The sequence below is a fragment of the Lissotriton helveticus genome, chromosome 8 (assembly GCF_964261635.1).
Source record: "Lissotriton helveticus chromosome 8, aLisHel1.1, whole genome shotgun sequence".
Lineage (NCBI taxonomy): Eukaryota > Metazoa > Chordata > Amphibia > Caudata > Salamandridae > Lissotriton > Lissotriton helveticus.
Genome location: NC_136069.1, coordinates 234,190,033 through 234,214,048, shown reverse-complemented (window position 1 = coordinate 234,214,048; position 24,016 = coordinate 234,190,033). Strand labels below are relative to the sequence as shown.

Below are 24,016 nucleotides of genomic sequence, written 5' to 3'. Positions count from 1 at the left end.
AGCTCGGCGTGCTTCCAGCTCTCCGGGTAGGTGGCGGTGTGGAAGGAGGTGTTGATGATGTCCCGGAGATCGGGTGCGATGATGGCGTCGGCCTTGTTGAAGACATGGTGGGGGCAGGGGTCGGTTGGGGATCCGGAGTGGATGGTGTTCATCGTGCGGGTGGTGTCTTCGTTGCTGACCGGGGTCCAGTTGCAGAGGGTGGTGGTGGCGGGCGTTGGTTCGGTGGTTGGGTGCGTGGTCTGTGCGCCGAAGCTGTTGTGTATGTCGACGATCTTGCGGTGGAAGAAGGAGGCGAGGGAGTCGCAGAGGTCCTGCGAGGGAGTGATGTTGTTGTTTCCGGCGCTGGGGTTGGAGAACTCTTTGACGATGCTGAAGGGTTCCTTGCTGTCGTGGCGTTGTTGTCCAGTCATTCTTTGAGTGCTGTCTTCTTGGTGGCGCGGATCAGCTGGTGGTGCTTGCGGGTGGCGTGCTCGAGGGCGGTCCTGTTGTCTGTGGTCTGGTCGTGGCGCAAGGCTTTCTCGAGGGTGCGGCAGTTCTTCTTGGAGTCCTTGAGTTCGTCAGTGAACCAGGGGGTTTTCTTGCTGCCGGGTCTGTTGGGAGGGTTCTTTAGAGGTGCAAGGTCATCGGCGCAGGCGGTCAGCCACTGTGTGAGGTTGCTGGCTGCTTTGTTGGGGTCAGTTGTGCTGGTGGGAGGGTTCTGGCTGAGGGAGGCGGTGAGCTGCTCTGCGGTGATCTTGCTCCAGCTCCAGCTCCTGCAAGGAACCTGTTGCGGGTGGTGGTGGGTCGTGGTTCTTCTGAAGCTGAAGTGGACGCAGCTGTGGTCAGTCCAATGAAGTCCGGTGGAGTGGCTGAAGGAGATGTGCTTGCTGGGTGGGAGTGTTCACCAGTTGCTTGAGTCCGAGGTTGGCGAGGTTGGCCAGCAGGGTGGTGGTGTTATTGTCATAGTTGTTCTCCAGGTGGAAGTTGAGGTCCCCTAGGAGGATGTAGTCAGCGGAGGGGAGGGCGTGCGGGCTGATGAAGTCTGCGATGTCTTCGCTGAATTGTGTGCGAGGTCCCGGGGGTCTGTAGATGAGGATGCCTCTGAGGGTCGTCTTGGGGTCGGTGTGTATCTGGAAGTGGAGGTGTTCGGCGGCGGTGAAGGTGTTGTCGGAGTTGGTCGAGATGCGGATGGCGTTCTTGTGTACGATGGCGATGCCTCCTCCCGTCTGGTTGATGCGGTCCCTCCGGATGATCTTGTATCCGTCCGGGATGGCGATGGCGATGTCGGGCGTTGAGGAAGGCGACGTCTGGTGCTGTTGTGTCGAGCAGGTTCCAGAGTTCGACGGCGTGCCTGTGGACGGAGCGGGTGTTGAGCAGGATGCACTTGAGGTGGTTGTTGCTGGGGCTCGGTTTGGCGGGAGCGGTGCAGGTCCGGAGGCAGGAGACCTTGCAGGCTAGGCAGGTGAAGGGTCCGTGGGTGCGTTTTGGGGTGGCTCGGTAGCAGGTGGGGTTCCGGCCGGCGTTGAGTGCGTTGAGGGTGATGGAGTCGTAAGTCCGTCGTGTGGGCTGGCATCCTCTGGTGCCAGGGGTCCTGGCACTGGGCGCAGTCCAGGCACAGACGGGCTTGCCTTTGGCGCGCCTTTGGCGCACAATCGGCGCGCCCGCTGCGTGGTCTCCATTTAAGGCAAAGTGGGTAGGAGGGGCAGGTGGGAGGCGGGAGCAGGGTGGACACAGAAGAAAAGGGGGCGGGGCCGCGATGTCACGGAGGCGGGAAGCGGGGAGTGGGGGCCACACCAGGGGGGTCAAGGAACAAGGAAAAATATACAACACAAGATTACCACACAAGATACAGAATACAGCAGAGGCAAGAGCAGCAATAACAGGGCACAGGAGGAAAAACGGCAAAAAACGGCACTACGAGCAGCAGCGAGGGGGCACAGACACAGCTGGAGGGCCGTGCGGCATGGGGGTGTCCTGAGGACAGGTTCACTGGTCTAACACTAATGATCAAGCAGTCTCATGCCTCAATTCCTGCTCACATGACCACAAATTGATTCAACATTGTGACCAGGCTACTCACATTAAAGGGAAAACTTTAGACCTCATCATCCCATTGGATTCCATCATACAATGTGATTGGTCGGACCATCACATAATTTCCTTCCATATCAATTCTCAGGTTCATCAGAGTAAGGCATAAAAATCCAAACCAAAGATTTGGAAAATGGACTTCAGAGATATTAATACAGCTGACCTAGCAACCCGCTGTAACTGGGCCCTCTCTCCCCAATTGGATATGCTTAAAGTCCATGCTCCCACAGACTTCTACAACTCTTCTACAACTCTTCTATTTCCAACATCATGGACACTTTGGCCCCAGTACAACAAAAAAATGTACCTGCACTCTGAACGTCGCAATCTAAAGGCCATAGAACGTTCCTGGAGAGTCACTCCATCTGCGGACCATCTAAAAAACCTTAGAGCAGCAAGAAGTGCGTATAACAAACAAATCAACAAAGCTAAGGCGGAGTATTTCAGATCGCAACTTAACCTAGCGGCGAATAGACCCAAGAAACTGTTTGAATTTGTTAAACAACAATCGGTGGTAGCCCCTAACCGACAAGCATCGGAAGTCAGACCTCCTTCATGTGAAGATCTGGCTGCCTTTTTTACTGAGAATACAAGACTTATTAACATTGATCTGGAAGCCAGGAGGGCTCTATTGCTACCCAATGAACCTGCACCCCCACTGGCCGTACGAGACAAGACAGCACAATGTAGCTGGGGTATCAAGAACAACGCTTCCTGGGACACCTTTACCCGCTCAATGAAAATTATATCAAAAAGGTCCTTCGGAGTATCAACCCATCTAATCACTTCAGTGACCCGTTACCCCCTACCATCTTCAAAGTAATTAAGGATGAAATCTCCCCCTTCTGGACAAAGATTGTCAATGCGTCTCTGTCACAAGGCACGATCCCAGAATGCCTAAAAGAAGCTCAGGCAACACCTATATTTAAAAAAACACAGCCGACAGTACAGACCTTAACAACTTCCGACCTATCTCCAGCATCCCCACTCTAGCCAAACTCCTTGAAAAATGCATCCAGTCCAGTCCAGTCCCAACTATGTGCGCACATGGAACATTTCCATCTCCTGGACCAACACCAATCTGGCTTTCATAGTGGGCACAGCACTGAATCGGCCCTCACCCACGTGATGGATGACATCCTAATAATGCTTGATCGAAATTAATCCTGCCTCCTTATCCTACTTTACCTTTCCTCCGCATTAGACACTGTCAATCATGACAACCTCCTATTCATTCTGGAGCATAGGATGGGCCTTTTTGGTCAGGTACTGCATTGATTCTCGTCCTTTCTGCAGCACAGAACTTAAAGAGTTAAAGCAAACCACTCACTCTCCCAGCCATCCCCAATCAGCATGGGGGTTCCCCAAGGGTCCTCCTTATCTCCCATTCTCTTCAATTTGTTCCTGGAACCATTAGCTAATGTTCTAAAATCCTTGGACATTCGCTTCCATATGTATGCAGACAACACCCAACTCTATCTGAAAATCTCCTCCCTGGATGACATCACTTCACTCAACTCTGCCCTACTGACTACCCAAAACTGGTTAACTGCAGACCACCTCCTGCTAAACATCTCCGAAACAGAATTCTTCCTCATTTCTCTCCCGATGCATACTCCTAACATCGACCTATGGATGAACCAACTTACCGCCTTCAACTGCGCCCCCCACATTATCGACTCAGCTAAATTTATAGGAATTACCCTGGACAAGCATCTGAATATGAAGACTCACATTAGCAAAGTGTGCAAGGGAGCTAACCACCTTATGAGAACACTCAGGAATCTCAAACCTTTCATACCTCAAGCAGATTTTAAGCAAGTGTTCCAAGCGCTTGTTTTGCCGATACTTGACTATGGCAGTGCTACGCTATGTGGCCTCCCCAAATATACTAAGAGGGAGAGGTGTGGCGCCGCGGCCAGGGCGACTGACGCTGGAATCTGGGGATCAGGGTTCGATCCCCGGCTCCAGCTGCAGGTTAGCCCAGCACCATGCGACTCTGGGCAATAGCTTGCTTAATCTTCCCGACGGCCCCCAGCGCCTAGAGACCCTAACGGGTGATTGTGCGCTATACAAATGTGGATTATTATTATTATTACTTTGGCCCCCCCTAAAGGCTTCTCTGAACGCTGCAGGCAGATTGATCATGGGCACCAAGCGAAATGCACACATCTCCCTGGTGTAAAATTGCTAAATTGGCTACCCTACGAAGCTAGAATTCAACTGAAGATAGGCCTCCTATCACACAAAGCCCTCCACTTCAAAATCCCCATCTACTGTGCACAAAAACTAGAACTATCCGGGGGTGGGGGGGTAGACTGTCAAGGAGTGCTAATTCCCTCCTCTTGAAACCACAGATCTTCCACAAAAAGAGAACATGCCAACGAGCCTTCTCTGGCGCTGTTCCTAAAATTTGGAACTCTCTTACACCGGAAATTCGGAGGATCTCTTCCAAGGATGCTTTCAAACTGGAAGCAAAAAGATTCCTCATGAACAAGTTCTTACCTTAACATGAGGGGCAATGTTTAGCTCTAAGCACATCGGACATACTATAGTATCGGTTATTATTCTTGTATATGATCATTATTTTTGCTTTATTATTCATGTACATGAATATTGAATTTACTCCCCTTAAGTCATTATGCTCCATCGTCTAGCCTATTCTTCGTTCACCCAGGTGTATAAATGATCTGTTAGATGTTCATCATTTGAATCAATGCCTATTAGATTCCCCATCTGACTCATGTTTTGATTATTGTTTTGGAACTGGTTATTATTACTGAATATGATTATTGTACGTACCCCCCTAATGTCTCTATGCTTCATCGCATAGCCCACTCCTACTCGTTCACTCAGGTTTATAAATGAGCTGTTACATGTGTACTAGTTGATTTAATCCCTATTAGATTCCCCATGTTAGACTCATGTTTTGATTTGTTATCCCTGCCTCAAATTGTAAAGCGCTGTGATATCCTTCGGGATCTAGTTTGCGTTATATAAAACTTTATAAATAAATAAAATAAATAGAACATCACAGGAAATACTCAGATATGAATTTACCTTAAAGAAATGAACAGCCAAGAGGCATTTTGCAAAAGAAGAACAAGTGGTTTAATTAAACGCAGCAGCCGGGAGAGTCTTGACAGAATGCATCTGAGAAAAGTCTCTCAGTGTACAAAGTTTCGGCTGACATTATATACATCTCATGAGATACAATTAAACTATTTCTGCATTCTTTGAAAAGCATCTCAGTCATAAATTAACAGGTTTAGGCATAGATACAGATGGCTCTCAACCTGTGGAAGAGCTAGTGTGGGCCAGTGCATATGTGTATAGATGTCTGGTGCGATCACTACGTGAGGTGTGCATGTCGTGTCCTGATTGGCTGAGCGTTCTTATCTACATGTGGTATCTAGCTTTGTGGTATTTTGGAGGAATGCAAGCTTTTAGCCAAAAGTTTTTAATTGGGCCAATTTCCTCTGACCTGTTTGTGGTGCAACTATCTATCTGTGGGATCAATCAGGGTTATCCAAGGGTGAGCTTTAGTCTTTGGGCTAAGTGAGACCCCACCTGAGGCCTGTCACCCGATAGGATAGGCGTGGGTGTGGGTCACAGAACCTGCCTGACCTCGTATCTCTGACTCTGGCTTGATGGAGTGGTCGCTTGGGGTGAATCCAACAGAAATATTACCAGTTCATTAGAACTCCAGAAAATAATATGGTAATCACTGGTATAGTTTTACTGAAATTCTAAACATTGTGCATAAAGTTGTCATAGCGCACATCAACATTGTCTTTACTGATATTGACATAGTTATGCATGCCTAGATCAATGTGTACATTGCCATTGTTTCTACTGGTTAAAACATTGTTATGCATGCATGGATTATGACATACATTGACATTTTTAATGCTAGTGTCAACACTTTTGTGCGGGCATAGATTGCATTTATTTGTATTGCCATTGTTAGGCATGCACATATCATGGTATTCATTGAACTCATATGTACACATTCCCACATTCCCCCCTCCAGTTGAATTTTCAAATATACTATCCTCCTCATATATCATGACAGTTATTTTATTCAAAATTGTATGTGTCTGTAACGTTTTCCCTAGCTAAGTGCATACTACCTAACTTGAGGACTGCGTTTTTACAGCAGGAAACCCCCACTTGTAGGAAATCACACAACAGAAGTACAACAATGAAAACTGGTGTTAGTTATGTGAATCGTTTGGACACCCATAGGGGATCCACAAAAAGATATTATGCAACCAGTCCTGCTCCTATGCACCTCACTCCTTCATCATGTTGGCTTTCAGACAATGCAGTTCTTGGATAGCACAAGCTAATGTCATATTGTCCATAAGAGTTCCGGTAATAAAAGTACAATAGGAAGCACTAATCTTGGCACACAGCCCACCATCCATCACAGTCATCAAGTCCAACACAAACCGATGTTGCATCACCATAAGGTGGATGGCTCTCAGTTCTTCCTTGATAGCGTTTAGGCCGAGCTCAGCATTATTGATCATCTTCATCAACTCACACCAGGATATTTGTAACCAGTGGGTGTTTGCCTTTGTTTGCAGGGTGAAGAAGGGTATGGACCCTCCGTCATTTACCTGAGTCTCTGTGAACAGTCTAAATTCTTCTGGAATGATCTTGTACTGCGCCCAGCCAAAATGATCAGCAGTTCTTCTCCTTCAAGCTTGATACAACAGAGTTATTGTGTTCTGTAACGGATGTTGAAACAACTCCGACAGAACTTCTCCAGGAATGACTAGTGTTGGGGTGTGTATGGTCACAAGGCTGCAGAGGCACCACCATCCAGGGATGAGCTGGTTGTAGGCCAGGACACCGCATTGCCAGTACATATCCACCAATGTGGAAGTGCCCCATTGCAGGTACGGTATGTGCAGTATCAGGCCACAGTTTTCATTATTGCCCAACGGTATGGTCCCTTTGTCTCTGAAACATAGAATATACAGTGTAAGTGTCCATACAATTAGGAGTTGCCCCTTCCCCTCCAACCATGTGTACCTATTATTGGCAGTATCCCAGATTTTCTGGCACAGTGTGTCTATGCTTGCCTAGGACCCCCTACTATGAGACTCATTTCCCCCAGTGTGATCGAGGTGAGCAGCCCTGCACCGGAACTCCATGTCTGGGGTCCACTTGTCATTAAAGAAGGTGCCCCAAAAACTTTAAGTGCCACCCTGGGACCACAGGTGGAGGCGGGAGCGGACATATTTGTGAACTGGTGCCGTGATCTTGCTACCTCCAGGAATCTCTTTTCTAGGATGTCCCGGGGTCAAACAGTGTCCTCCCCTATGGTGCCCCTTCTGCGCATCCTGTCGATTTAGATGTCGCTAGGTGTGGCGAAAAGATACTGTGCTGTGGGGTTGGTATCATCCTGGGTGATGTTTACTGTTGCTCTACAGGGTCCTACTCTATTGTGTTGAATCTTAGCCCTGATCCTACATAGGTACAGATGGACAAGGCATTTTGCTCTTTCTGGGGCTCTCTCCTGGGATAAGTAAAGCCTGGCTGCTCTTACGGCGTGGGGTATTAGAGAGCATATGTAGCATGTCCTGTTTGTAGTTTGAGTGCCTTTGGTGGTCATATGTTGGTACCTGGTGTCGTGTAGGAGTGCGCTGTGTAGTGTGTGAGAAATACTAGTGTTTGGTTCAGTGTAGGTGTACATGAGGTGAAAGAGGTCTCAGGATATGTACTGCAAGAATGTAGAAGTAGAGTTTATGACATTATGCATTCATCTAGCTCCAGAGGGGCTCAAGAGCACCCCTGCTAAATAGAACGTGTACAGAAATACAAAAATACGTAACTTAAAAACATTTGTAGACTATAGGATCGTCTTCGGGTGAGATGTCTGTCTTCTGGGCACCCAGAGATCTCTTGTATTGGTGCAATGCAAAAAATTTCTCTTTTTGTTGCAAAAGTCAATTTGTAGCCTGTGTTACTTGAGCATTGTGAAAGAAAGTCCTTTTGAAAGCTGTAATCTAAGGAACGGCGGGCCATGGTACTGTTGATGCACTTTCAGCTTGATCACAGACCTGTAGGATATGAGCTGTGGGTTGTCAGTTAGCTTGGAAAAAAAACCATTGTTAGCCAATTGTGTGGAAAATACTACCAACAGAAGAAAGAGGCTGAGGTTCCTTAATTTTGACTCTATTTTACATTCAAACTCCATTTTATGTTGCCTTTACACAGGCTGCATGCTTCACGAGGTGTTTCTGCCCTTTGGACTGCAACGTGATGAAAACTCCCTCTGTCCTTGTTTTGAAACTCATCTCAGACACCAGCTGGCCTAACTAATTCTTGTCTGGACCACCTAATCCCTGTATCAACTATCTGTTAGCCTTTAGCATTCTTCTCGTGCTGTATCTTATCTTTTGGCCTTCGCTATTCTCTCCCTGTGTTTTCCTATTCCACAACCTTTTCCTTTGAAGCACGCAAACATGTTCTGCCATTACTGATTGACCTATAGGTGCTGTCATAGATTGACTTATCGTGTTGGGCAAGAGCACGACTCAAGGTGGATGTTCTGGTTACATGATGCCTTGTTTTTAAAGTTTGCCTATTTGCTAATATTTGGCAGATCTTGTATGACCATATTAGGTATTTTGCATGCTTGCAAAAGCTAGGACTGCCCCTTTCTTTTATGCTGAGTTTGTAACCCTAAGCATATAAAAGGCCTCTGTGTTCTGTACTCTTTAGACTGCCTCATTCAGTTGCTACGGCTTCTGTGTGACGTAGCTTCACTTAATTAAGTTTAATAAAGATGTCTTTTCATATTTCAGCTTCTGTGCCAAGTTCTTTATTATCAAGTACGCCTGGGAATGAAGATTTCAGTTTCTTCAAGGCCCCCTGGAGCCAAATTAGTGAGGTGGGAATCAGGAGTATGCAAAACACAACACATACAAACAGCCTGCCTATTAAAAACTTTAACAGCAAATACATCCAAGAAGTTTTCATGCATTAACGTCGCAGTGAAGCCTTGTGATTCAAAAAACTGATACAACTTAAATAAGTTTATATCAGAAAGCAATATCTATTTATTCAAATGTTCTTCACTTTCACAAATATGTTGAAGAAATAATATGAAACAACTCCTCTGGATGACAAACCATTGTATGGAGAACATAAGGAAAAAATATTACTTTCAATGTTTATAAATATGTATACTCACTCTGGAGGATTCCAGCTCACAACCCAGATACAAACATACTGTCAATCAAACTCAGACATCTCATTCTTCCTACATATACAATACATACACAGCAAACACAATTATCAATCAAAACAGTTTTAGAGTCTTTCCTAATGCTGTGTTCTTATTGTTGTAGTGAGCTGTATGGAGTGGGTGCTGTACTGAGGCCTTGGATTTACTGTATGCTTGGCTTGTTCTAGGGCTTGCTTGGTGGGTAGGTATTTTATTGGAACTGCTGGGTTATTATTTTACTCTGTTCGTGGTTTATTTTTAGGCAACAATAGTCGGCACTGTGGTTTCTTCAGTGACAATAGTCAAAGTGACATTCTAGAAGATCTGGAGTTTGCTTTCTGGTACAGGTACTCAGTTGGATCCCTCTAGAGTCCTCGTCCTGCTGGCACCCCATGTATGTGGCCACTTCGGCCCCTTTGGGGGCTATTTCACCTGTTTCTAGCCCACTCCAAGGGGGCCCTGTCATGGGAGATGAGGTCGGTAGCCTACCCATTCTAGGCCCAGGTATTTTTCCCATGTGGCAGGTGGAGACATCTCCTTAGGATGTTACTACGCCAGTCGTGCATGCCATCCACATTTCATACGACGGTCACTCACCTGGGCACCGCGTTTGGTGACATGGAGGGGGCTTCCAGTGTAGGCAATCCACCTCTTGTTACAGTGCTACCTTGCTTGTACCACTTCCTTCAATGGGAAGGAGCCAGGGTGGTGACAATGGCTGGACCGGTTACGCCCGGGGGTATGCAGCGTCTGGTTGTTACCGCCATTGCCCCCATATGCCTTAGGCGGGCTACCCACTTATCCTTGGGGGATGCAGTGGACCTGTGTGTGTCGTGATTGAGAGTCCACAGCTCCCTACAACCCTACCTGCTAATGTTTTGGCTGTTTCTACCAGGAGGTGTTGTGCTCGTCCCTTCCAGTGCCACACTAGTTCATAACCCTTAAGTGGTTTTCCGTATAGTCCAGGACTACCCTTTTGATGAGGGCTCTGTGGTCCAGAATCACTCTGGCTGGTGTTCCTGTGGCGTGGGAGGATGTTGCTGGTTTGTGCCTAGAGGGGAGGCTCCAGGAGAGGAACATGCTATAGTTCCATCTTTGGTGAACTGGATGGACATCCTTAGCTTGGACAATAGGTCCTGTTCCAATATATCAGTCGGGGATGGCGGATAGTACAACAGCTGCTCCTTAATCCTATTCTCTCCTACTTCCAGCTCAAGGGGTTCTGTGAGGGGGCCTTGGCCACGGAACACAAGATTCACTGCACTTTGATGGTGGTTTTTGATATACGGGCGTATGGTGTCTCACTTATTAGCCTCGTGACCAAAGGGTCATCCTCCTCGCCTGTCAGTGGGGTGATCTCTTCTTTAAGTTCCTGGGTGGTCGTTGGTGTGCGCACCCTGCCTTTCCCCGTATTGACGGCCCCACCCTATGCTTTCAGCCTCGCTGTCAAAGCCGGATAAATTGGAGCCTTCCTTTCTGATGGTGCTATCTCTGGGGTTGCATGTGTTGTGTGTCAAGGCCACCATAAGGTCAGCCCATAGTCTTAGCAGGGCTATTTTCATATCTCTTTCTTGGCCCATATGTCTGGCCTGAATGTACATTTTGGTGTTGTTTATGATGCTGGCATCAAATGTTCCCCAGTAAGGCCAGGGAAATGAGTGTGCTTTGGTATGGTCATGCCAATCGTGGGAGTGTCTCTCCAGTCTCCAATCCCGGTTTTGGAATTTCGCTTCCATGTGGCTTGGTGAGGTTTCCATGATGGATTGGGAAACTTGTTTTGAGAATTTTGCAAGTTTTTATTGTCTTGAGATTCTTTAAATAATTTTCAAATTCTACTCTAATCTTGGGGAATAGTGTACACGGGGTGGCACTGAAAACCTCTACTGGTTACAAGCTCTATCAAAATTGATGCATTGAGGGAAAAAGGAGATTTAACAATAAACAAAGACAAATGCAATGAAATAGTAACAACCTGTAACAGAATGCAATTGTTAGTTGAGAGCAGTACGAGTTGATTTGTAGCAGTAAACTAGCAAATGTAAAATTCTGATCTGGAACACATTGTTATTATTTCATAAAACATAGACTTACTAACATGACATAACATTTAAACATGCAGCATATTGCAAATTTAACATCACCACAACAGCAATAAATGCATAAAATCGAAACATCGAAAAGAGACAGCGAGAAAATGGTTAGCAGAAAAAATAATTACTTCGTCCAACAAAACTTAACTCCCTCCTAGGCCTACAGCCCAAGGAGAGGGGCTGCTACCTGGAATATGCAAAGCTAAGTGAGCCTGATAGTCTGTCACTATCAGCTTGTCGGTCAAAGGTAGCAGCGCTTTATGTGAAGAAAAAGGAGAAACTTGACAATTATCGGCCCTTTGAGGCCAGACACAAGCTATACTTTACTCACCAAAGTCTGAATTTTGTCCCTAATGTTCCGAATTAGACCCTATGTCACACCCAGGGTTAGTGCGTACCAACTGCCTTATGTCCCATAGTCCAAGCGCAAAAAAAAAAAAACTTTTCACTTCTTTAAATCCTCTCAGTGTTAAGAACCCCCGGACGTCTCTAAGAAAACCAATATGACTAAAATATAAGATCAGGGTGGTGACCCTTTATAACATACCAATGGTCAGGGGTATACTGCTGTGTCACGCCTAACTGTTCAAGCTAAAAAAGAATGTATTTACCTACACCTTTCTCTAGTGTGCTGACTAGGGAAACAAATGATCTACTCTCTTGTCCTAGTTTGCCATATGCCACATGCTGGGAATAAGGATCAGATGTCGTCCCTTACCACCGGCCCTCGAATTCAGCAAAACGTATCTAATTAATTGTGGCATCAGCTCACCAGTCTTGTTTGAGCAGATTTGAATCTGAATCCATCAAGGCAGGGTCCTTGTCCTTCGGCAGCAGTCCGACTCGATAATCCAATCTCTACTTTCTGGCTCACCAAAATGTTACTCGGATATGAAGTTTTGTATGGTCACCCACATTATTTCTGGACTGCTGCTGCAGTTCTTTTTGACTTTGCACACTAGGGTACTGCTAAGCATGTCCCAGTTTATGTGCTTTGACCACTAAAACAAGTGAAAATTGCCTACACTTATGATTGCCAAATTTAAATTACCTTTGAGTCCATAGTATGCAGCACAAAAGCATATCCATGGCCTGTAAGCTAAATGTCACTAGTGGACTGCAGCACATATTGTTCCACCAATGAAGTATCAATACAAAGAATGTCGCCAGGCATGACCCTGCAGCCTGGGTAAGCAGTTTTAAAACTACCAATTCGACTTGACAGAATACATCTTTTGCAGGGCCTAAACCTTCCTTTTTAACACTTATAAGTCACCCCTAAAGTAGGCCCCACACGTCAATAAGGCAGGGTGCATGGTATTTGAAAAGTAGGGCATGTGTACTTATGTTTTAACTGTCCAGGCAGTGAAAAATCTAAAAAATCGTTTTTTACTATGGTAAGGCTGACTCTCAAATAGTAAATGACATTGAATATGTATATAACACCTTGTAAAGCTTGACTTCAGTTTGGTAATAACTAGATAAATGAGTCAAGGAGTCCTATTACTGGTTATTTAATATCCAACTTAATGATCAAGCCAGGTATTGGATTACTATTTTGAAAATGACACTTTTAGAAAGTTGCTATTTTCCCACCTAAGCCAAATGTGCCTTTGTGTTAGTGTTCAGTGGCACCAGACTGGTGATGGCTCCCTTATGGCGAAATGTGTATAGCTCCTACACAATGGCACTAATCCCAGTGGGAGAGGGGTTACTATTTTTTAGTGAAAACAAGTGAAGATTTGCCCATTATTATAGCCACACATCTGTATGGGCACAGGGAGCTCTGCACATGGGAAGAAAGGTTCTGCCATGTTGGTTTTAGGTAGAGGTGGCACTGCGAGATAGTGTACAGTACAAAACACATAGGAAGTGCTGCAAAAGTGTGCAGGGTCATGCCTGGGAACTATTACCCCATTAGTGTGGGGGCAGCCAAGTATTTCCCTCACCCATAGGCTGGCACTGGGCGGAAATGTGACACCCCCAGTAGCCTCTTTAGAACACCTCTAGACCTGTGGAATACAGAAGTACTGCACCTGCTGTTGTGACTTGTATGAGCAACGCTGAGGGCTGGACCTGCTCCCACTTGTACCAAAGACTAAAAAGTAGATGTCAAGGGTCAGTTGGCTGACCCTCTATTAAGATACAGGGACACAAAAGCTGCAAGAAGCTCCCTTTCCTAAAGAGGCTAGCTGACCAGTGCCTACTGGACCTGTCCAGGTCCCTGCTAGTGGCTTCTATTGTGTACAGTAAAACCATATAGGACGTGCAGCAAAAGTGTGCAGGGTCATGCCTGGGAACTATTACCCCACTAGTGTGGGAGTGGCCAAGAATTTCCCTCACCCATAGGCTGTCACTGGGCAAACATGTGACACCCCCAGTTGCCTCTTTAGAACACCACTAGACCTGTGGAATACAGAAGGACTTCACCTGCTGTTGTGACTTGTATGAACAACGCTGAGGGCTGAACCTGCTCTCACTTGTAACAAGGACTAAAAAGTGGATGTCAAGGGTCAGTTGGCTGACCCTCTATTAAAATACAGGGACACAAAAGCTGCATGAAGCTCCCATTCCTATAGAGGCTAGCTGACCAGTGCCTACTGGACCTGCCCAGGACCCTGCTGGTGGCTTCTATTGTGTACAGTAAAACCATATAGGACGTGCAGCAAAAGTGTGCAGGGTCATGCCTGGGAACTATTACCCCACTAGTGTGGGAGTGGCCAAGAATTTCCCTCACCCATAGGCTGTCACTGGGCAAAAATGTGACACCCCCAGTTGCCTCTTTAGAACACCACTAGACCTGTGGAATACAGAAGGACTGCACCTGCTGTTGTGACTTGTATGAACAAGGCTGAGAGCTGAACCTGCTCCCACTTGTAACAAAGACTAAAAAGTGGATGTCAAGGGTCAGTTGGCTGACCCTCTATTAAAATACAGGGATACAAAAGCTGCATGAAGCTCCCTTTCCTATAGAGGCTAGCTGGCCAGTGCCTACTGGACCTGCCCAGGACCCTGCTGGTGGCTTCTATTGCGGTGTTTCCTGACTCCTAAGTGGTATCCCTAGGGTCTTGGGACCCATAGATAACAGCCAAAGTGTACTCCTCCTGTATAACGCTAAACTGTTGGACTTAAAAACGTTGTCAAGACTTTATACATGGAATACTGACAGAAGACTGAGCCCAACCTTCCGAGGGTGCATCACCTGTGGGCCTAACTTTGCCGTAGTTCACACTACATTGTATGCTCAATATAGGAATCCATTGACAACAAGGCCACTTCGACTTCATCCTGTAGCTTCTTCGACGCTGCAGTTAATTGATGTTGAAGATCTCCAGAAAGTGAAAACCTGAACTTCTACAGCCTTCGTCAATGACTGTATCGGGACCCCCTCCTCCAACAGCCCATCACTGTCAGCTGTGACTTGGTATCCTCCTGCTGCCTTTAACACCGATGAATCTATCAATGACTCATCAACATCCAGAACTGTTTCTAAGAAGGTAACCCTTGACCAGGACCACCTAGTACTGGTATCTCCCGGCAATCGACCACGGTTAACATTGACTTTGCCCTGGTCTAGCGTGACCAGTTGCCTGTGGTTGGCAATTTGCACTTTGGCACCACAATTGTATTAACAATTAATACAATTCATATTTCCAGATCCCCTTATTGGCTTTTTATTGTTTTAGTGCCATTTTGTTCATTAAAATATTCTCTATTTTTATAAATTGGAATGGAATTTTTATTGTGTTGTGTTTTTGATTTTAGGCTTTACACACTTTCTTAAGTTAAGCCTGGCTGCTCTGTGCCATACCTTCCAAGGGTTGAGCTCAGGTTTGTATTACTGAATCCTTTCTGGACCTAATGACCTATCAAGAATAGTGACATTATTACTTGCAGTTGACTACCATTAACCCCAACAAATAACCCAGTTTCTCATAGCTTTTATCGCATACTGACTGAAGGAAATACATTACAACAAGCATTGAAAAGCATTAGGTTTTGCCTATGTGATTAATATATATATTTTTGGTAAGTTTTATCTTTTATGCTGGTGAGCAGGAGTGATGTTGGAGTAGGAGCAGCCTATGCTTTTGTACATATCTGTGCAGAATCTAGCTTCGGGCTGCTGCATGTTCTAAGAGTGCTCTATGTTTGTGCATATCCAACTGAAAGCACTGTTACATGCTCATAGAGTATTAGTTATGTTATTGTGAAAATTCTGGATGGTACATACATGATAGGGTGTACTAAGATACTAGAACAGACTGAGGGTGTATGAAATACTTTGAAATGGGACAGACATCCTTGATAGCATATTCAAAAAAGGGAACATGAACACAAAGGATTTGTATGACAGAAGTACCAGATGACAAACAATACAGGAGATTCAACAGATATATTTGAAAGGTAACATAAAGACTTATCAACTGCAAGTTTCCTTATATTTTAGAAATACATAGTGGAACATAGCGGTCATTTGACATGCAGGTCAAGAGCTCCACAGCAATCGGCTCACTGGTCTCTGAAATTGTGGTATGTGTTTTAATGTTTTTGTGGAGCTTTTCATAATAGGGTAGGCAATTCAAGAGTCTTCCTTTTTGTAGAGTAAGCGAAGTAAGCCTGGTGTGAATTTGAAGAGTGAATACACAGCAAGACACAGGAATACAAATTGTGTACATACTCTCACAACTCAGCACCACGCTGTGATGGCAGGCTGCAAGGCGCAGGGCGTCTCACTGCAGCACCAGGGCGACTGCCTGAGTCTAGTAGTCTCGTAAAGACTGACTTCGGAAGCAGCAAAAGTGCAACACCTCCAGTGTGGAAATAAGATAGCTTTAAATAAACAAGCATCCTTACCACCTATAGTATTAGGTATGTGGCTTCTTCGGCAGATCGAACCGGACATCAGGATTCCTGCCACCAATCATCACCCTAGAAATGCCTGGTGTTTGTCAATGGTCATGGGAATTGTTGTTCAATGACGGTAATGCGTTGCTCGATGCTCGCTGACTAGGAAAATTTAACTGTGAGGAAAGTAACAAACCTCTCAAAGCAAGCATAACTATGGCACAGCAGCAGTTTGTAAGAATACCTCCACCTTCTTCCACATAAAACAATAATATGCAAAGCCTGCCGTGCTGTCCAGCCGTGCTGACAGTGGAAGAGGAACACATGCTGGCAGAACATAAAAAAAGTTAAACAAAAGTACTTTTACCGTTTGTGCTTGCGAGGCAGAGAACAGACTGCACATGCCTCATTGTTCTGCTTGTGGAGGCTGTGTGAGTGTGCGCTGTGCATGCAAAACCGAAAACAAATTGTTCCATAAAAGCAAATGGAAACAGTACTTGGTTGATGGGAAGCTGCTGATAAAAGAAACAGAGACGCACAAGAGGAGCAACACGAGGACAGTATGCTACAGCCAATAGAAACAGAGGAAAAATAAGTGGCAAGCACAGGAACCAGTGAAAAGTAAGGGAGAAGTATGTAAGCCCCTTTTAAGATTTATATTAAATACAATAGATTTCACATGCACAGCACTGTCCAGGCAAAACCTAAAAGTGACAATGTTCTACCAACATGTGGAAATATCCCAAAGCAATCTATGTTGGACAGGCCTTTCAAACAGTCTGGAAGTCTGGCAGTGCTAGAAGGGCCAGCTTGAAAGGCCCAATGTGTTGACCATTTTTCTTTGGTCCTGTGGACTTTTAGGGAACCAAAATGGCCCACACTCTGACGCTTAGAAGCTGCCCATCGGGCTTGGTCTGTCAAGCTACCTGAAAAAGCCAGTTCAACATTGAAAGCAATGTACTTGTACCTGTACAAGACCTGTAATTCCAGCACCTTGACAGGAATAATTCACCCCTGAATCCCTGAACTAGGGATGAGGGTAAACATAAGTTGCATCAGGAAAGAATTTCTCTCAAGCCTCTCTCCCATTGTTGCTTAGTGAAAAAAACTTCATGCCGGGCTTCTCAAACAGGTAGACAACTTCAGAAATCTAGCCTGACTGGTTGATCATCAGGATGTATCAGACACGTGGTGGCAGAGACTGAATTTTTTCAAATGTGTAATTCTTTATTGCTTTATTAACAAAAATCATTACAATGGAAACATTAATATCCTGAATAGAAAGACATAATTCCCTAGTTCTTCGACCAATGTACAGCTGTACAAAAAGAATGTTTCTACAGTTGCAAGCCGTACTAGAACATTGATACCACATATAAACATCTTTTATCACGCTTGCACTGTAATCATAAAACTAATAACATATTATGGTCACATTTCAAGGAATATAAAATAAAAACCATAAACATCATGTAACATGGTGCAAATAAGCTATGAAGTGCCTAGGTGCAAGACTGTAAACATTATGTACCATTGTGCAAATGAGCAAATAAAGTGTCTCTATACACTTTGAAGGCTGATGTCTAAAATTACGTAAGGGGCAGAATTGTAAACATTGTATGTCATTGTGCAAATGAGTAATAAAAGTGCTTCTGTGATCTCATGTATCCTTTGGAACCTGAATACCACAGTAGCTTAAAAACAAAGGGCCATATGTAGGTAAATACTATTTACCGATTCTAAAATACCGAATTTGACCAATTCTGTATTTCGGAATCGGTAAATGGTATGTAGGTGTTGATTCGGTAATTTTTACAGAATCGGTAAAATTCGGTAAATACCGATTCGGTATTTACCGATTCGGTATTCCCCATTTATTCCTATGGGCTTGGAGGACCATAGGAATGAATAGGAATTACCGATTCGGTAAATACCGAATCGGTAATGAGGGGAAGACTTACAAGGGTGGCAGGGTGTCACATTGACACCCTGTTGCACCTCTGAATAGTGCATGGGTGCACATGTGGCACACATACATGCCCTAGGGGCATGTATGTCTGCCACATGGCACTGTTAAAAAAGCCTAACATTTTTTTTTTTAACGGTTTTCGATATTTACCACCAACTTGTAGTTGGTGGTAAATAACGAATCCTTAAATGAGGAATGCACTCACATGAGTACTCCCTCCATTAGGGATTCGGTAATTTACTGAATTGGTATTTAAGAATTCGGTAATTCTGTAAATTACTGAATCCTTGAATTAGGCCCCTACATCTCAAATGCCTAATACCGGTCGGTAACGGCTGAAATTCGGTAATTTCGGCCGTTACCGACCAGTATTAGGCTACCTACATCTGGCCCCTAATCATTCAAGGTGTCAGAAACCTAAAAACAAAAACTTTATGTTTTCTAATCCATTAAAACAACCATTAAGTTGCAGACGCCAGCAATTTTTCAGCATTTGACATGAGTGGAATCGACTTGCCTGTTAAAAACATAAAATAAGGGCCTGGCGGGCTGATCTAACCCCAGCCTTAAGAAGTAACGGTTTTAATAGTGCACAACATGGTTTAAGCAATTTAGTATACGCACATACTATGGGCAATAAAGTTTCACATGGCCTCCCACACAGTCTACATTTTGTACTTGGCCATTGTTGAATCCAAGTCGGCGTGTCTTCCTTGGTTGGATGTATGCCCAGTCTTAATTTTAGAAATGTCTCTTTCATTTGAGCCGAGAAGTAGGCATTCAGATAAGGCTGGATTCGCAAGGACTGGTTTGAATTAATCACGAACGATGCATGGGTTTTTGCCACTAAAGCTGTCTTAGCCCCATTAAATTAGTTGATTTTAATCTTTCTGGTTTTGAGTTTGCTTCAAACTGGACATTGTCATCCTAAAAGCCCTATCTGCAGATCAAATCTCTGAGGTGAGAGTGAAAACCCTGCATCTCTGTATTCTACTCCTGAAATGGAAAAAGCCCAGGCTCAGGAATAAAAACAATTACTCTCTGAATGAGAGAAACCATCAAGAAACAGAAAGGAAAACATCAACAGCTGAGTCTGTCTGAGAAAGGTTGTCTTAAGCAGCACAACATTCTTCCAGGGGAATTTTTTCAGCAGATTTCCAGCTCAACTCAAATCTATAAAAAAAATACTAAAGCACACAAACTGACTGACAGGTACATTTTCCAATTACACGTGGATTCAACTCTCATACTGTTTAACACATTATATATTCAGCACGAGGGTTCACACACTGCTTCAGCCCACCAACATGAATTCTACATTTTTAGCAAACAATGCCATCAAGCACTCTCACAACAGTACATAATTCTGCCAATAAAATGAATAGGTTGACAACATCCAACACATGGTGCTCAAGGGCCTTTGAAGTCAGCGAAGGGGAAAAATAATAAAAAACTATTTGGGGATAAACAGACCAATGAAAAATACTCACCAAATGAATATATATATATATTCGTATACACATTAACTCATATGGCATGAGGTATCTGTAAAAAGATTGTGTACACAACTTAAATATCACCAAGGAAGGAAAGTGTAGCAAATTCCACTTTTCTGCATGGTCATCCCAGATTTTTCAACTTTTTGCTGACCTTTTTTTTTCTGATAGTGACACTTCTATTTACTGCCGCATCCAATTGGTCTATTTAACTGTCTTTAAGACAAATGTAAATGGTACCGAAAATGAATGTATGATGTTGAAGTCAATGTGGGTTGCAGTGTGTATTTTCACTGCCTGCATACATGACAAAAATTAAGTGATACATGGCAGGGAACTTTCCTTTACCAGTAATGAAAAGCCTATTTTTGATCATTCACAAGTCACCCCTAAATTATGCTTTGTGAATCCATAGGGAAGGGTGTCATATATATATATATATATATATATATATTACCTACTGGCGGTCGCCAGTAGGTATATATAGTTAGGATTGATTTCCATAGGGAAATCGCAACATTCTATTGGGAATAACTTTGGCGCCGGTTGAGGAATCTGCCTGAATTGTTCAGCAACTTTGCCTCGCGGCGCTCCGGTCCTTCCCTGAAAGTTTGGGGGGGATTCGTCAAGCGGGGGCCGAGATGAAAGGGGGGTCCCAAAACATGTTTTCCCCATGTTAATTTCCATAGGGCGGTTGGACTCACATTTAACCCGAACGGCTGAATGGTTTTCCACCAAACTTGGCAAACTTGTAGGGACTGGTAGCCCGATGTGCCTTTGCTATGTCTCAAGATATGTGCTCCAGTGGTTTTTACGAAAATTAACTTTGAAAAATATATATTGGGCTACATTGGGCTATATATATGTTAGAGCCCAAATGTAGCCCAATGTAGCCCAATGTAGCCCAAAGATGGCCACCAGAGACAAAAAAAAACAAATGTAGCCCAAATATCAGCCAGATGTAGCCCAACTATAGCCCAATGACAGAATGTCCCAGAGTGTTCTAAAGAACAACTAGAGCGCTAACAGTCTTACTTATGACAAAAGTATGGCACACCTGAAGTCATCTTGATTGGAATAAAGTGTTAACACTTAAAACATTTAATTTGCAAAGGAACAAAATGAGGGGGTTCATTTTGCCATAGAAATTATGATTAGTGCTGAAGAAAGAAAAATTAGGGCACATTTTGAGTGACTTCTCAAATCCTCTTATATTTCATTAAAGAAATTCTGATATGCAGTCTCCCAAGATGGCCACCAAGGACAAAAGAGCACAAACGTAGCCCAAATATCAGCCAGATGTAGCCCAACTATAGCCCAATGACAGAATGTCCCAGAGTGTTCTAAAGAACAACTAGAACGCTAACAGTCTTACTTATGACAAAAGTATGGCACACCTGAAGTCATCTTGATTGGAATAAAGTGGTAACACTTAATACATTTAATTTGAAAAGGAACAAAATGAGGGGTTTCATTTTGCCATAGAAATGTTATATATTACCTACTGGCGGTCGCCAGTAGGTATATATAGTTAGGATTTTTTCTCTATGGGATTTTTGAAAATTCTATGTCTAATAACTTTGGCGTTTGTGGACGGAATTGGCTGAAATTTTCAGGAAAATGGCACATTTTGTTTCTGAGCAGCCCTTGAAAATTTGGGGGGGGTTCGTCAAGGGGGGGCTGAGAAAAAAGGGGGGTCCCAAAACGTGTTTTTAACATTGAGTTTTCCATAGGGCGGTTGGCCTCACTTTTAGCCCGAACGGCTGAATGGATTTGCACAAAACTTGGCAAAATTGTAGGGACTGGTAGCCCGATGTGCCTTTTGTAGGTCTCAATATATGTGCTACAGTGGATTTTGAGAAATTAACGTTAAAAAAAGATATATATCTGTAACAGCGGACCGGGCAGCGCTCCAGGACGTGTACTTTTCGCGCAACGGAGCTTTGTGAAGCGAAGCTGATTGGTTCTCCGGCGTCTGTCAACATTCCAAACAGTCCGTAGCGGCCGCCATCTTGTCTCTCGGTAGGATCGAGAGACAAGAGGAGGCCAAAGCGAAGGGGCAAATGACCATAAGGGGGAATAGTAGATCCTCGCTGACCCCCTAGGTTTGATGTGGAGGTTTTAAAAGGGCCCCGCGGGGCAACAAAAAAAAAATAATAATAATAATCGAACGGCTGAATGGATTTGCACGAAACTTGGCAAAATTGTAGGGACTGGTAGCCCGATGTGCCTTTGCTAGGTCTCAATATATGTGCTTCAGTGGATTTTGAGAAATTAACGTTCAAAAAAAGATATATATCTGTAACAGCGCACCGCTTCGCGTACTTTTCGCGTTACGGAGCTTTGCGAAGCGAAGCTGATTGGCTCTCCGGTGTCTGTAAACATTCCAAACAGTCCGTAGCGGCCGCCATCTTGTCTCTCGGTAGGATCGAGAGACAAGAGGAGGCCAAAGCGAAGGGGCAAATGACCATAAGGGGGCATAGTAGATCCTCGCTTACCCCCTAGGTTTGATGTGGAGGTTTTAAAAGGGCCCCGCGGGGCAAAAAAAAATAATAATAATAATAATCGAACGGCTGAATGGATTTGCACGAAACTTGGTAAAATATTAGGGACTGGTAGCCCGATGTGCCTTTGCTAGGTCTCAATATATGTGCTTCAGTGCATTTTGAGAAATTAACGTTCAAAAACAAGATATATATCTGTAACAGCGCTCCGCTTCGCGGAGATAAAATTATATCTGTATTACCTAGCTGTTGCTAACACCAGTTAGCGACGGCTAGTAGGAGATAGCGACCATCTTGGGCCCCACTTTGCATGTGAGTGATATTTATCACTAATGACATGCAAAGTGGGCATGCCAAGATGTTAGCGACTGGAAACAGTCGCTAACATCGCTATCTCCTATTATCAACTTTTGGAAATATTCGAGATAAGCGCGAATATCTCCAAAAAGTAACAGCTGCCCTGAGCAGTTCTTAGCCATGTTATCCAATGGGAGGTGGATAACATGGCTAAGAGCATTAGCTCGGTAATGCATGAATATCGCTGAGTTTTCAGCGATATTAATGCATTGCGGTCGTTTTTTATCGTATTTGCGATAAACCTTGATAATAGCAAGGTTTATCTGCGATAATTTCTGACGGTAAAAAAATCTTTGCAATGCATCGTTAGGGATAAATATCGCTTAACTTTGGTAATATGCCCCAACGTCTGTTAACGTTCGATTCGAAGGAAATCAGGAAGTGTTGAAAAACATTGTCTGCGCCATCTTGTCTTTTTTCAAATGCCACACTTTTGTCGTGCACGGCAGCCATTTTAGATGCCTTGACCAGACCCACTCTGTGCACGCTGTCGATCCTTAGCATGGCTCCCCACCCTCGCAAGCATCTCACCCAGGCAGTGGTCACCCCCGCTCTTTGTCTTATGCATGGGTAATAAACCTCCCCCCATCTGCGCTGCTCTTCCCTGAGAATCACACCCTGTGCCCGCCCGACACCTCCCTTTCGCCCTATTCACTACCGCACCCTCTGACACTCCTTTTCCTCTGTGTCCGATTGTCCAGGCCGGTCCTAGGCTATCAGCTAGCCCTGCAGATGTAGTTTATGGCCACAGCTGTAAAGAATCACCCCTCTTCAAAGGAGTTATAGTAGATCAAGGCCCACACTCGATGAGATCCGTCACAGCAGAAGCGTTGCTATTATCTGAAAACCATCCTGTATTGTGATTGGGGAGGGGACCGAGCGTGAAGCGGAAGATTCCAGGGATGACTCTTTGTACATCAAACTTTTTACAATAGTGTGTCACATTAAAAATATATAGCACTCCGACAAAGTAGTAAGATTATAAAACTTTAATAATTTATAAATATATACAAGAAAACAAAAATAGTAATAACATATAAACATTTTTAGGGAAAAACAACGAAGTAGCGGTCGGCTGTGCGAATAGTCCCAACGCAGCACAACGTTAAGATTTCCGGCGTGGGGCGTCGCGGGGGGTGGGTCATCAGTAGCAAACTGTTGTGCGAATAGTTCCAAGGCAGCAGAACGCGCCGAAATCTAGATGACACGAAAGTGATGTCTAGTAAGTTGCCACCCAGCAAATAACGGCGTGGGGCGTCGCGGGGGGTGGGTCATCAGTAGCAAACTGTTGTGCGAATAGTTCCAAGGCAGCAGAACGATGGCATCAAGGTGATGTCCAGTAAGTTGCCGCACTGGTTTTGGTATCCTACAATGCTGCTCCGAATAACGGCGTGGGGCGCCCCGGGGGAGGCGGCGTGAACGGGCCTCTCCAGGTGGAG

General features: G+C 44.5%; 1 long non-coding RNA gene across 2 annotated transcripts in view; it reads left to right on the top strand.

Moving 5' to 3' along the window:
* LOC144771574 (uncharacterized) overlaps positions 1 to 24,016 on the top strand; it is a 280,409-nt gene that overhangs the window by 83,633 nt on the left and 172,760 nt on the right. The window contains exon 4 of one of the 2 annotated variants that reach the window (XR_013599360.1): positions 6,663 to 8,782. The exons of the other annotated variant lie outside the window; for it this stretch is intronic. This is a non-coding gene — a long non-coding RNA (uncharacterized LOC144771574). Of the gene's footprint in view, positions 1 to 6,662; positions 8,783 to 24,016 lie in introns of those variants that run through there. 2 annotated transcript variants of the gene reach the window in all.